Source organism: Chlamydotis macqueenii, chromosome W, assembly GCF_036417535.1.
Source record: "Chlamydotis macqueenii isolate bChlMac1 chromosome W, bChlMac1.mat, whole genome shotgun sequence".
NCBI classification, from domain to species: domain Eukaryota; kingdom Metazoa; phylum Chordata; class Aves; order Otidiformes; family Otididae; genus Chlamydotis; species Chlamydotis macqueenii.
This window is the reverse complement of record NC_141592.1, coordinates 9,650,513-9,663,312: the sequence shown is the minus strand read 5'-3', so window position 1 is coordinate 9,663,312 and position 12,800 is coordinate 9,650,513.

Here is a 12,800-nt window from a genome sequence, read left to right as displayed (position 1 = left end):
AGAAAAAAGCTCGACCTCAGCAGGTCCACCAGGAAAAAGGTCCACCAGAAAAAAGGTCCACCTCAGCAGGTCCACCAGAAAAAAGGTCCACCAGAAAAAAGGTCCACCTCAGCAGGTCCACCACAAAAAAGGTCCACCAGAAAAAAGGTCTACCTCAGCAGGTCCACCAGAAAAAAGGTCCACCAGAAAAAAGGTCCACCTCAGCAGGTCCACCAGAAAAAAGGTCCACCAGAAAAAAGGTCCACCTCAGCAGGTCCACCAGAAAAAAAGGTCCACCTCAGCAGGTCCACCAGAAAAAAGGTCCACCTCAGCAGGTCCACCAGAAAAAAGGTCCACCTCAGCAGGTCCACCAGAAAAAAGGTCCACCAGAAAAAAAGGTCCACCTCAGCAGGTCCACCAGAAAAAAGGTCCACCAGAAAAAAGGTCGACCTAAGCAGGTCCACCAGGAAAAAGGTCCACCAGAAAAAAGGTCCACCTCAGAGGTCCACCAGAAAAAAAAGGTCCACCTCAGCAGGTCCACCAGAAAAAAGGTCCACCAGAAAAAACGTCCACCTCAGCAGGTCCACCAGAAAAAAGGTCCACCAGAAAAAAGGTCCACCTCAGAGGTCCACCAGAAAAAAAAGGTCCACCTCAGCAGGTCCACCAGAAAAAAGGTCCACCAGAAAAAAGGTCCACCTCAGCAGGTCCACCAGAAAAAAGGTCCACCAGAAAAAAGGTCCACCTCAGCAGGTCCACCAGAAAAAATGTCCACCTCAGCAGGTCCACCAGAAAAAATGTCCACCAGAAAAAAGCTCGACCTCAGCAGGTCCACCAGGAAAAAGGTCCACCAGAAAAAAGGTCCACCTCAGCAGGTCCACCAGAAAAAAGGTCCACCAGAAAAAAGGTCCACCTCAGCAGGTCCACCAGAAAAAAGGTCCACCAGAAAAAAGGTCCACCTCAGCAGGTCCACCAGAAAAAAGGTCCACCAGAAAAAGGTCCACCTCAGCAGGTCCACCAGAAAAAAGGTCCACCAGAAAAAAGGTCCACCTTAGAGGTCCACCAGAAAAAAAGGTCCACCTCAGCAGGTCCACCAGAAAAAAGGTCCACCTCAGCAGGTCCACCAGAAAAAAGGTCCACCAGAAAAAAAGGTCCACCTCAGCAGGTCCACCAGAAAAAAGGTCCACCAGAAAAAAGGTCGACCTAAGCAGGTCCACCAGGAAAAAGGTCCACCAGAAAAAAGGTCCACCTCAGAGGTCCACCAGAAAAAAAAGGTCCACCACAGCAGGTCCACCAGAAAAAAGGTCCACCAGAAAAAAGGTCCACCTCAGCAGGTCCACCAGAAAAAAAGGTCCACCTCAGCAGGTGCACCAGAAAAAAGGTCCACCTCAGCAGGTCCACCAGAAAAAAAGGTCCACCAGAAAAAAGGTCCACCTCAGCAGGTCCACCAGAAAAAAGGTCCACCAGAAAAAAGGTCCACCTCAGCAGGTCCACCAGAAAAAAAGGTCCACCAGAAAAAAGGTCCACCTCAGCAGGTCCACCAGAAAAAAGGTCCACCAGAAAAAAGGTCCACCTCAGCAGGTCCACCAGAAAAAAGGTCCACCAGAAAAAAGGTCCACCTCAGCAGGTCCACCAGAAAAAAGGTCCACCAGAAAAAAGGTCCACCTCAGCAGGTCCACCAGAAAAAAGGTCCACCAGAAAAAAGGTCCACCTCAGCAGGTCGACCAGAAAAAATGTCCACCAGAACAAAGGTCCACCTCAGCAGGTCCACCAGAAAAAAGGTCCACCTCAGCAGGTCCACCTCAGCAGGTCCACTAGAAAAAAGGTCCACCAGAAAAAAAATCCACCTCAGCAGGTCCACCGGAAAAAAGTCCACCTCAGCAGGTTCACCAGAAAAAAGGTCCACCTCAGCAGGTCCACCAGAAAAAAGGTCCACCAGAAAAAAGGTCCACCTCAGCAGGTCCACCAGAAAAAAGGTCCACCAGAAAAAAGGTCCACCAGAAAAAAAGGTCCACCTCAGCAGGTCCACCAGAAAAAAGGTCCACCAGAAAAAAGGTCCGCCTCAGAGGTCCACCAGAAAAAAAGATCCACCTCAGCAGGTCCACCAGAAAAAAAGGTCCACCAGAAAAAAGGTCCACCTCAGCAGGTCCACCAGAAAAAAGGTCCACCAGAAAAAAGGTCCACCTCAGCAGGTCCACCAGAAAAAAAGGTCCACCAGAAAAAAGGTCCACCTCAGCAGGTCCACCAGAAAAAAGGTCCACCAGAAAAAAGGTCCACCTCAGCAGGTCCACCAGAAAAAAGGTCCACCAGAAAAAAGGTCCACCTCAGCAGGTCCACCAGAAAAAAGGTCCACCAGAAAAAAGGTCCACCTCAGCAGGTCCACCAGAAAAAAGGTCCACCAGAAAAAAGGTCCACCTCAGCAGGTCCACCAGAAAAAAGGTCCACCAGAAAAAAGGTCCACCTCAGCAGGTCCACCAGAAAAAAGGTCCACCAGAAAAAAGGTCCACCTCAGCAGGTCGACCAGAAAAAATGTCCACCAGAACAAAGGTCCACCTCAGCAGGTCCACCAGAAAAAAGGTCCACCTCAGCAGGTCCACCTCAGCAGGTCCACTAGAAAAAAGGTCCACCAGAAAAAAAATCCACCTCAGCAGGTCCACCGGAAAAAAGTCCACCTCAGCAGGTTCACCAGAAAAAAGGTCCACCTCAGCAGGTCCACCAGAAAAAAGGTCCACCAGAAAAAAGGTCCACCTCAGCAGGTCCACCAGAAAAAAGGTCCACCAGAAAAAAGGTCCACCAGAAAAAAAGGTCCACCTCAGCAGGTCCACCAGAAAAAAGGTCCACCAGAAAAAAGGTCCGCCTCAGAGGTCCACCAGAAAAAAAGATCCACCTCAGCAGGTCCACCAGAAAAAAAGGTCCACCAGAAAAAAGGTCCACCTCAGCAGGTCCACCAGAAAAAAGGTCCACCAGAAAAAAGGTCCACCTCAGCAGGTCCACCAGAAAAAAGGTCCACCAGAAAAAAGGTCCACCTCAGCAGGTCCACCAGAAAAAAGGTCCACCAGAAAAAAAGGTCCACCTCAGCAGGTCCACCAGAAAAAAGGTCCACCAGAAAAAAGGTCCACCTCAAAGGTCCACCAGAAAAAAAAGGTCCACCTCAGCAGGTCCACCAGAAAAAAGGTCCACCAGAAAAAAGGTCCACCTCAGCAGGTCCACCAGAAAAAAGGTCCACCTCAGCAGGTCCACCAGAAAAAATGTCCACCAGAAAAAAGGTCGACCTCAGCAGGTCCACCAGGAAAAAGGTCCACCAGAAAAAAGGTCCACCTCAGCAGGTCCACCAGAAAAAAGGTCCACCATAAAAAAGGTCCACCTCAGCAGGTCCACCAGAAAAAAGGTCTACCAGAAAAAAGGTCCACCGCAGCAGGTCCACCTCAGCAGGTCCACCAGAAAAAAGGTCCACCAGAAAAAAGGTCCACCTCAGCAGGTCCACCAGAAAAAAGGTCCACCAGAAAAAAGGTCCACCTCAGCAGGTCCACCTCAGCAGGTCCACCAGAAAAAAGGTCCACCTCAGCAGGTCCACCAGAAAAAATGTTCACCAGAAAAAAGGTCGACCTCAGCAGGTCCGCCAGAAAAAAGGTCCACAAGAAAAAAGGTCCACCTCAGCAGGTCCACCAGAAAAAAGGTCCACAAGAAAAAAGGTCCACCTCAGCAGGTCCACCAGAAAAAAGGTCCACCATAAAAAAGGTCCACCTCAGCAGGTCCACCAGAAAAAAGGTCTACCAGAAAAAAGGTCCACCTCAGCAGGTCCACCTCAGCAGGTCCACATCAGCAGGTCCACCAGAAAAAAGGTCCACCGGAAAAAAGGTCCACCTCAGCAGGTCCACCTCAGCAGGTCCACCAGAAAAAAGGTCCATCAGAAAAAAGGTCCACCTCAGCAGGTCCACCAGAAAAAAGGTCCACCAGAAAAAGGTCCACCTCAGCAGGTCCATCAGAAAAAAGGTCCACCAGAAAAAAGGTCCACCTCAGCAGGTCCACCAGAAAAAAGGTCCACCAGAAAAAAGGTCCACCTCAGCAGGTCCACCTCAGCAGGTCCACCAGAAAAAAGGTCCACCTCAGCAGGTCCACCGGAAAAAAGGTCCACCTCAGCAGGTCCACCAGAAAAAAGGTCCACCTCAGCAGGTCCACCAGAAGAAAGGTCCACCAGAAAAAAGGTCCACCTCAGCAGGTCCACCAGAAAAAAGTTCCACCAGAAAAAAGGTCCACCTCAGCAGGTCCACCAGAAAAAAGGTCCACCAGAAAAAAGGTCCACCTCAGCAGGTCCACCAGAAAAAACGTCCACCAGAAAAAAGGTCCACCTCAGCAGGTCCACCAGAAAAAAGGTCCACCAGAAAAAAGGTCCACCTCAGCAGGTCCACCAGAAAAAAGGTACACCAGAAAAAAGGTCCACCTCAGCAGGTCCACCAGAAAAAAGGTCCACCAGAAAAAAGGTCGACCTAAGCAGGTCCACCAGGAAAAAGGTCCACCAGAAAAAAGGTCCACCTCAGAGGTCCACCAGAAAAAAAAGGTCCACCTCAGCAGGTCCACCAGAAAAAAGGTCCACCAGAAAAAAGGCCCACCTCAGCAGGTCCACCAGAAAAAAGGTCCACCAGAAAAAAGGTCCACCTCAGCAGGTCCACCAGAAAAAATGTCCACCAGAAAAAAGGTCGACCTCAGCAGGTCCACCAGAAAAAAGGTCCACCAGAAAAAAGGTCCACGTCAGCAGGTCCACCAGAAAAAATGTCCACCAGAAAAAAGGTCCACCTCAGCAGGTCCACCTCAGCAGGTCCACCAGAAAAAAAGGTCCACCATAAAAAAGCTCCACCTCAGCAGGTCCACCAGAAAAAACGTCCACCAGAAAAAAGGTCCACCTCAGCAGGTCCACCAGAAAAAAGGTCCACCAGAACAAAGGTCCACCTGAGCAGGTCCACCAGAACAAAGGTCCACCAGAACAAAGGTCCACCTCAGCAGGTCCACCAGAAAAAAGGTCCACCAGAAAAAAGGTCCACCTCAGCAGGTCCACCAGAAAAAAGGTCCACCAGAAAAAAGGTCTACCTCAGCAGGTCCACCTCAGCAGGTCCACCAGAAAAAAGGTCCACCAGAAAAAAGGTCCACCTCAGCAGGTCCACCAGAAAAAAGGTCCACCAGAAAAAAAATCCACCTCAGCAGGTCCACCGGAAAAAAGTCCACCTCAGCAGGTCCACCAGAAAAAAGGTCCACCTCAGCAGGTCCACCAGAAAAAAGGTCCACCAGAAAAAAGGTCCACCTCAGCAGGTCCACCAGAAAAAAGGTCCACCAGAAAAAAGGTCCACCTCAGCAGGTCCACCAGAAAAAAGGTCCACCAGAAAAAAGGTCCACCTCAGCAGGTCCACCAGAAAAAAGGTCCACCAGAAAAAAGGTCCACCTCAGCAGGTCCACCAGAAAAAAGGTCCACCAGAAAAAAGGTCCACCTCAGCCGGTCCACCAGAAAAAAGGTCCACCAGAAAAAAGGTCCACCTCAGCAGGTCCACCAGAAAAAAGGTCCACCAGAAAAAAGTCCACCTCAGCAGGTCCACCAGAAAAAAAAGGTCCACCTCAGCAGGTCCACCAGAAAAAAAATCCACCTCAGCAGGTCCACCAAAAAAAAGTCCACCTCAGCAGGTCCACCAGAAAAAAGGTCCACCTCAGCAGGTCCACCAGAAAAAAGGTCCACCAGAAAAAAGGTCCACCTCAGCAGGTCCACCAGAAAAAAGGTCCACCAGAAAAAAGGTCCACCTCAGAGGTCCACCAGAAAAAAAAGGTCCACCTCAGCAGGTCCACCAGAAAAAAGGTCCACCAGAAAAAAGGTCCACCTCAGCAGGTCCACCAGAAAAAAGGTCCACCAGAAAAAAGGTCCACCTCAGCAGGTCCACCTCAGCAGGTCCACCAGAAAAAAGGTCCACCAGAAAAAAGGTCCACCTCAGCAGGTCCACCTCAGCAGGTCCACCAGAAAAAAGGTCCATCAGAAAAAAGGTCCACCTCAGCAGGTCCACCAGAAAAAAGGTCCACCAGAAAAAAGGTCCACCTCAGCAGGTCCACCAGAAAAAAGGTCCACCAGAAAAAAGGTCCACCTCAGCAGGTCCACCAGAAAAAAGGTCCACCAGAAAAAAGGTCCACCTCAGCAGGTCCACCGGAAAAAAGGTCCACCTCAGCAGGTCCACCAGAAAAAAGGTCCACCTCAGCAGGTCCACCAGAAAAAAGGTCCACCAGAAAAAAGGTCCACCTCAGCAGGTCCACCAGAAAAAAGGTCCACCAGAAAAAAGGTCCACCTCAGCAGGTCCACCAGAAAAAAGGTCCACCAGAAAAAAGGTCCACCTCAGCAGGTCCACCAGAAAAAAGGTCCACCAGAAAAAAGGTCCACCTCAGCAGGTCCACCAGAAAAAACGTCCACCAGAAAAAAGGTCCACCTCAGCAGGTCCACCAGAAAAAAGGTCCACCAGAAAAAAGGTCCACCTCAGCAGGTCCACCAGAAAAAAGGTCCACCAGAAAAAAGGTCCACCTCAGCAGGTCCACCAGAAAAAAGGTCCACCAGAAAAAAGGTCCACCTCAGAGGTCCACCAGAAAAAAAAGGTCCACCTCAGCAGGTCCACCAGAAAAAAGGTCCACCAGAAAAAAGGTCCACCTCAGCAGGTCCATCAGAAAAAAGGTCCACTAGAAAAAAGGTCCACCTCAGCAGGTCCACCAGAAAAAATGTCCACCTCAGCAGGTCCACCAGAAAAAATGTCCACCAGAAAAAAGCTCGACCTCAGCAGGTCCACCAGGAAAAAGGTCCACCAGAAAAAAGGTCCACCTCAGCAGGTCCACCAGAAAAAAGGTCCACCAGAAAAAAGGTCCACCTCAGCAGGTCCACCACAAAAAAGGTCCACCAGAAAAAAGGTCTACCTCAGCAGGTCCACCAGAAAAAAGGTCCACCAGAAAAAAGGTCCACCTCAGCAGGTCCACCAGAAAAAAGGTCCACCAGAAAAAAGGTCCACCTCAGCAGGTCCACCAGAAAAAAAGGTCCACCTCAGCAGGTCCACCAGAAAAAAGGTCCACCTCAGCAGGTCCACCAGAAAAAAGGTCCACCTCAGCAGGTCCACCAGAAAAAAGGTCCACCAGAAAAAAAGGTCCACCTCAGCAGGTCCACCAGAAAAAAGGTCCACCAGAAAAAAGGTCGACCTAAGCAGGTCCACCAGGAAAAAGGTCCACCAGAAAAAAGGTCCACCTCAGAGGTCCACCAGAAAAAAAAGGTCCACCTCAGCAGGTCCACCAGAAAAAAGGTCCACCAGAAAAAACGTCCACCTCAGCAGGTCCACCAGAAAAAAGGTCCACCAGAAAAAAGGTCCACCTCAGAGGTCCACCAGAAAAAAAAGGTCCACCTCAGCAGGTCCACCAGAAAAAAGGTCCACCAGAAAAAAGGTCCACCTCAGCAGGTCCACCAGAAAAAAGGTCCACCAGAAAAAAGGTCCACCTCAGCAGGTCCACCAGAAAAAATGTCCACCTCAGCAGGTCCACCAGAAAAAATGTCCACCAGAAAAAAGCTCGACCTCAGCAGGTCCACCAGGAAAAAGGTCCACCAGAAAAAAGGTCCACCTCAGCAGGTCCACCAGAAAAAAGGTCCACCAGAAAAAAGGTCCACCTCAGCAGGTCCACCAGAAAAAAGGTCCACCAGAAAAAAGGTCCACCTCAGCAGGTCCACCAGAAAAAAGGTCCACCAGAAAAAGGTCCACCTCAGCAGGTCCACCAGAAAAAAGGTCCACCAGAAAAAAGGTCCACCTTAGAGGTCCACCAGAAAAAAAGGTCCACCTCAGCAGGTCCACCAGAAAAAAGGTCCACCTCAGCAGGTCCACCAGAAAAAAGGTCCACCAGAAAAAAAGGTCCACCTCAGCAGGTCCACCAGAAAAAAGGTCCACCAGAAAAAAGGTCGACCTAAGCAGGTCCACCAGGAAAAAGGTCCACCAGAAAAAAGGTCCACCTCAGAGGTCCACCAGAAAAAAAAGGTCCACCACAGCAGGTCCACCAGAAAAAAGGTCCACCAGAAAAAAGGTCCACCTCAGCAGGTCCACCAGAAAAAAAGGTCCACCTCAGCAGGTGCACCAGAAAAAAGGTCCACCTCAGCAGGTCCACCAGAAAAAAAGGTCCACCAGAAAAAAGGTCCACCTCAGCAGGTCCACCAGAAAAAAGGTCCACCAGAAAAAAGGTCCACCTCAGCAGGTCCACCAGAAAAAAAGGTCCACCAGAAAAAAGGTCCACCTCAGCAGGTCCACCAGAAAAAAGGTCCACCAGAAAAAAGGTCCACCTCAGCAGGTCCACCAGAAAAAAGGTCCACCAGAAAAAAGGTCCACCTCAGCAGGTCCACCAGAAAAAAGGTCCACCAGAAAAAAGGTCCACCTCAGCAGGTCCACCAGAAAAAAGGTCCACCAGAAAAAAGGTCCACCTCAGCAGGTCGACCAGAAAAAATGTCCACCAGAACAAAGGTCCACCTCAGCAGGTCCACCAGAAAAAAGGTCCACCTCAGCAGGTCCACCTCAGCAGGTCCACTAGAAAAAAGGTCCACCAGAAAAAAAATCCACCTCAGCAGGTCCACCGGAAAAAAGTCCACCTCAGCAGGTTCACCAGAAAAAAGGTCCACCTCAGCAGGTCCACCAGAAAAAAGGTCCACCAGAAAAAAGGTCCACCTCAGCAGGTCCACCAGAAAAAAGGTCCACCAGAAAAAAGGTCCACCAGAAAAAAAGGTCCACCTCAGCAGGTCCACCAGAAAAAAGGTCCACCAGAAAAAAGGTCCGCCTCAGAGGTCCACCAGAAAAAAAGATCCACCTCAGCAGGTCCACCAGAAAAAAAGGTCCACCAGAAAAAAGGTCCACCTCAGCAGGTCCACCAGAAAAAAGGTCCACCAGAAAAAAGGTCCACCTCAGCAGGTCCACCAGAAAAAAGGTCCACCAGAAAAAAGGTCCACCTCAGCAGGTCCACCAGAAAAAAGGTCCACCAGAAAAAAGGTCCACCTCAGCAGGTCCACCAGAAAAAAGGTCCACCAGAAAAAAGGTCCACCTCAAAGGTCCACCAGAAAAAAAAGGTCCACCTCAGCAGGTCCACCAGAAAAAAGGTCCACCAGAAAAAAGGTCCACCTCAGCAGGTCCACCAGAAAAAAGGTCCACCTCAGCAGGTCCACCAGAAAAAATGTCCACCAGAAAAAAGGTCGACCTCAGCAGGTCCACCAGGAAAAAGGTCCACCAGAAAAAAGGTCCACCTCAGCAGGTCCACCAGAAAAAAGGTCCACCTCAGCAGGTCCACCAGAAAAAATGTCCACCAGAAAAAAGGTCGACCTCAGCAGGTCCACCAGGAAAAAGGTCCACCAGAAAAAAGGTCCACCTCAGCAGGTCCACCAGAAAAAAGGTCCACCAGAAAAAAGGTCCACCTCAGCAGGTCCACCTCAGCAGGTCCACCAGAAAAAAGGTCCACCTCAGCAGGTCCACCAGAAAAAATGTTCACCAGAAAAAAGGTCGACCTCAGCAGGTCCGCCAGAAAAAAGGTCCACAAGAAAAAAGGTCCACCTCAGCAGGTCCACCAGAAAAAAGGTCCACCATAAAAAAGGTCCACCTCAGCAGGTCCACCAGAAAAAAGGTCTACCAGAAAAAAGGTCCACCTCAGCAGGTCCACCTCAGCAGGTCCACATCAGCAGGTCCACCAGAAAAAAGGTCCACCGGAAAAAAGGTCCACCTCAGCAGGTCCATCAGAAAAAAGGTCCACCAGAAAAAAGGTCCACCTCAGCAGGTCCACCAGAAAAAAGGTCCACCAGAAAAAAGGTCCACCTCAGCAGGTCCACCTCAGCAGGTCCACCAGAAAAAAGGTCCACCTCAGCAGGTCCACCGGAAAAAAGGTCCACCTCAGCAGGTCCACCAGAAAAAAGGTCCACCTCAGCAGGTCCACCAGAAGAAAGGTCCACCAGAAAAAAGGTCCACCTCAGCAGGTCCACCAGAAAAAAGTTCCACCAGAAAAAAGGTCCACCTCAGCAGGTCCACCAGAAAAAAGGTCCACCAGAAAAAAGGTCCACCTCAGCAGGTCCACCAGAAAAAACGTCCACCAGAAAAAAGGTCCACCTCAGCAGGTCCACCAGAAAAAAGGTCCACCAGAAAAAAGGTCCACCTCAGCAGGTCCACCAGAAAAAAGGTACACCAGAAAAAAGGTCCACCTCAGCAGGTCCACCAGAAAAAAGGTCCACCAGAAAAAAGGTCGACCTAAGCAGGTCCACCAGGAAAAAGGTCCACCAGAAAAAAGGTCCACCTCAGAGGTCCACCAGAAAAAAAAGGTCCACCTCAGCAGGTCCACCAGAAAAAAGGTCCACCAGAAAAAAGGCCCACCTCAGCAGGTCCACCAGAAAAAAGGTCCACCAGAAAAAAGGTCCACCTCAGCAGGTCCACCAGAAAAAATGTCCACCAGAAAAAAGGTCGACCTCAGCAGGTCCACCAGAAAAAAGGTCCACCAGAAAAAAGGTCCACGTCAGCAGGTCCACCAGAAAAAATGTCCACCAGAAAAAAGGTCCACCTCAGCAGGTCCACCTCAGCAGGTCCACCAGAAAAAAAGGTCCACCATAAAAAAGCTCCACCTCAGCAGGTCCACCAGAAAAAACGTCCACCAGAAAAAAGGTCCACCTCAGCAGGTCCACCAGAAAAAAGGTCCACCAGAACAAAGGTCCACCTGAGCAGGTCCACCAGAAAAAAGGTCCACCAGAACAAAGGTCCACCTCAGCAGGTCCACCAGAAAAAAGGTCCACCAGAAAAAAGGTCCACCTCAGCAGGTCCACCAGAAAAAAGGTCCACCAGAAAAAAGGTCTACCTCAGCAGGTCCACCTCAGCAGGTCCACCAGAAAAAAGGTCCACCAGAAAAAAGGTCCACCTCAGCAGGTCCACCAGAAAAAAGGTCCACCAGAAAAAAAATCCACCTCAGCAGGTCCACCGGAAAAAAGTCCACCTCAGCAGGTCCACCAGAAAAAAGGTCCACCTCAGCAGGTCCACCAGAAAAAAGGTCCACCAGAAAAAAGGTCCACCTCAGCAGGTCCACCAGAAAAAAAGGTCCACCAGAAAAAAGGTCCACCTCAGCAGGTCCACCAGAAAAAAGGTCCACCAGAAAAAAGGTCCACCTCAGCAGGTCCACCAGAAAAAAGGTCCACCAGAAAAAAGGTCCACCTCAGCAGGTCCACCAGAAAAAAGGTCCACCAGAAAAAAGGTCCACCTCAGCCGGTCCACCAGAAAAAAGGTCCACCAGAAAAAAGGTCCACCTCAGCAGGTCCACCAGAAAAAAGGTCCACCAGAAAAAAGTCCACCTCAGCAGGTCCACCAGAAAAAAAAGGTCCACCTCAGCAGGTCCACCAGAAAAAAAATCCACCTCAGCAGGTCCACCAAAAAAAAGTCCACCTCAGCAGGTCCACCAGAAAAAAGGTCCACCTCAGCAGGTCCACCAGAAAAAAGGTCCACCAGAAAAAAGGTCCACCTCAGCAGGTCCACCAGAAAAAAGGTCCACCAGAAAAAAGGTCCACCTCAGAGGTCCACCAGAAAAAAAAGGTCCACCTCAGCAGGTCCACCAGAAAAAAGGTCCACCAGAAAAAAGGTCCACCTCAGCAGGTCCACCAGAAAAAAGGTCCACCAGAAAAAAGGTCCACCTCAGCAGGTCCACCAGAAAAAAGGTCCACCTCAGCAGGTCCACCAGAAAAAATGTCCACCAGAAAAAAGGTCGACCTCAGCAGGTCCACCAGAAAAAAGGTCCACCAGAAAAAAGGTCCACCTCAGCAGGTCCACCAGAGAAAAGGTCCACCAGAAAAAAGGTCCACCTCAGCAGGTCCACCAGAAAAAAGGTCCACCAGAAAAAAAAGGTCCACCTCAGCAGGTCCACCAGAAAAAAGGTCCACCAGAAAAAAGGTCCACCTCAGAGGTCCACCAGAAAAAAAGATCCACCTCAGCAGGTCCACCAGAAAAAAGGTCCACCAGAAAAAAGGTCCACCTCAGCAGGTCCACCAGAAAAAAGGTCCACCAGAAAAAAGGTCCACCAGAAAAAAGGTCCACCTCAGCAGGTCCACCAGAAAAAAGGTCCACCAGAAAAAAGGTCCACCTCAGCAGGTCCACCAGAAAAAAGGTCCACCTCAGCAGGTCCACCTCAGCAGGTCCACCAGAAAAAAGGTCCACCAGAAAAAAGGTCCACCTCAGCAGGTCCACCAGAAAAAAGGTCCACCAGAAAAAAGGTCCACCTCAGAGGTCCACCAGAAAAAAAAGGTCCACCTCAGCAGGTCCACCAGAAAAAAGGTCCACCAGAAAAAAGGTCCACCTCAGCAGGTCCACCAGAAAAAAGGTCCACCAGAAAAAAGGTCCACCTCAGCAGGTCCACCAGAAAAAAGGTCCACCTCAGCAGGTCCACCAGAAAAAAAGTCCACCAGAAAAAAGGTCGACCTCAGCAGGTCCACCAGGAAAAAGGTCCACCAGAAAAAAGGTCCACCTCAGCAGGTCCACCAGAAAAAAGGTCCACCATAAAAAAGGTCCACCTCAGCAGGTCCACCAGAAAAAAGGTCTACCAGGAAAAAGGTCCACCTCAGCAGGTCCACCTCAGCAGGTCCACCAGAAAAAAGGTCCACCAGAAAAAAGGTCCACCTCAGCAGGTCCACCAGAAAAAAGGTCCACCAGAAAAAAGGTCCACCTCAGCAGGTCCACCTCAGCAGGTCCACCAGAAAAAAGGTCCACCTCAGCAGGTCCACCAGAAAAAATGTTCACCAGAAAAAAGGTCGACCTCAGCAGGTCCACCAGGAAAAAGGT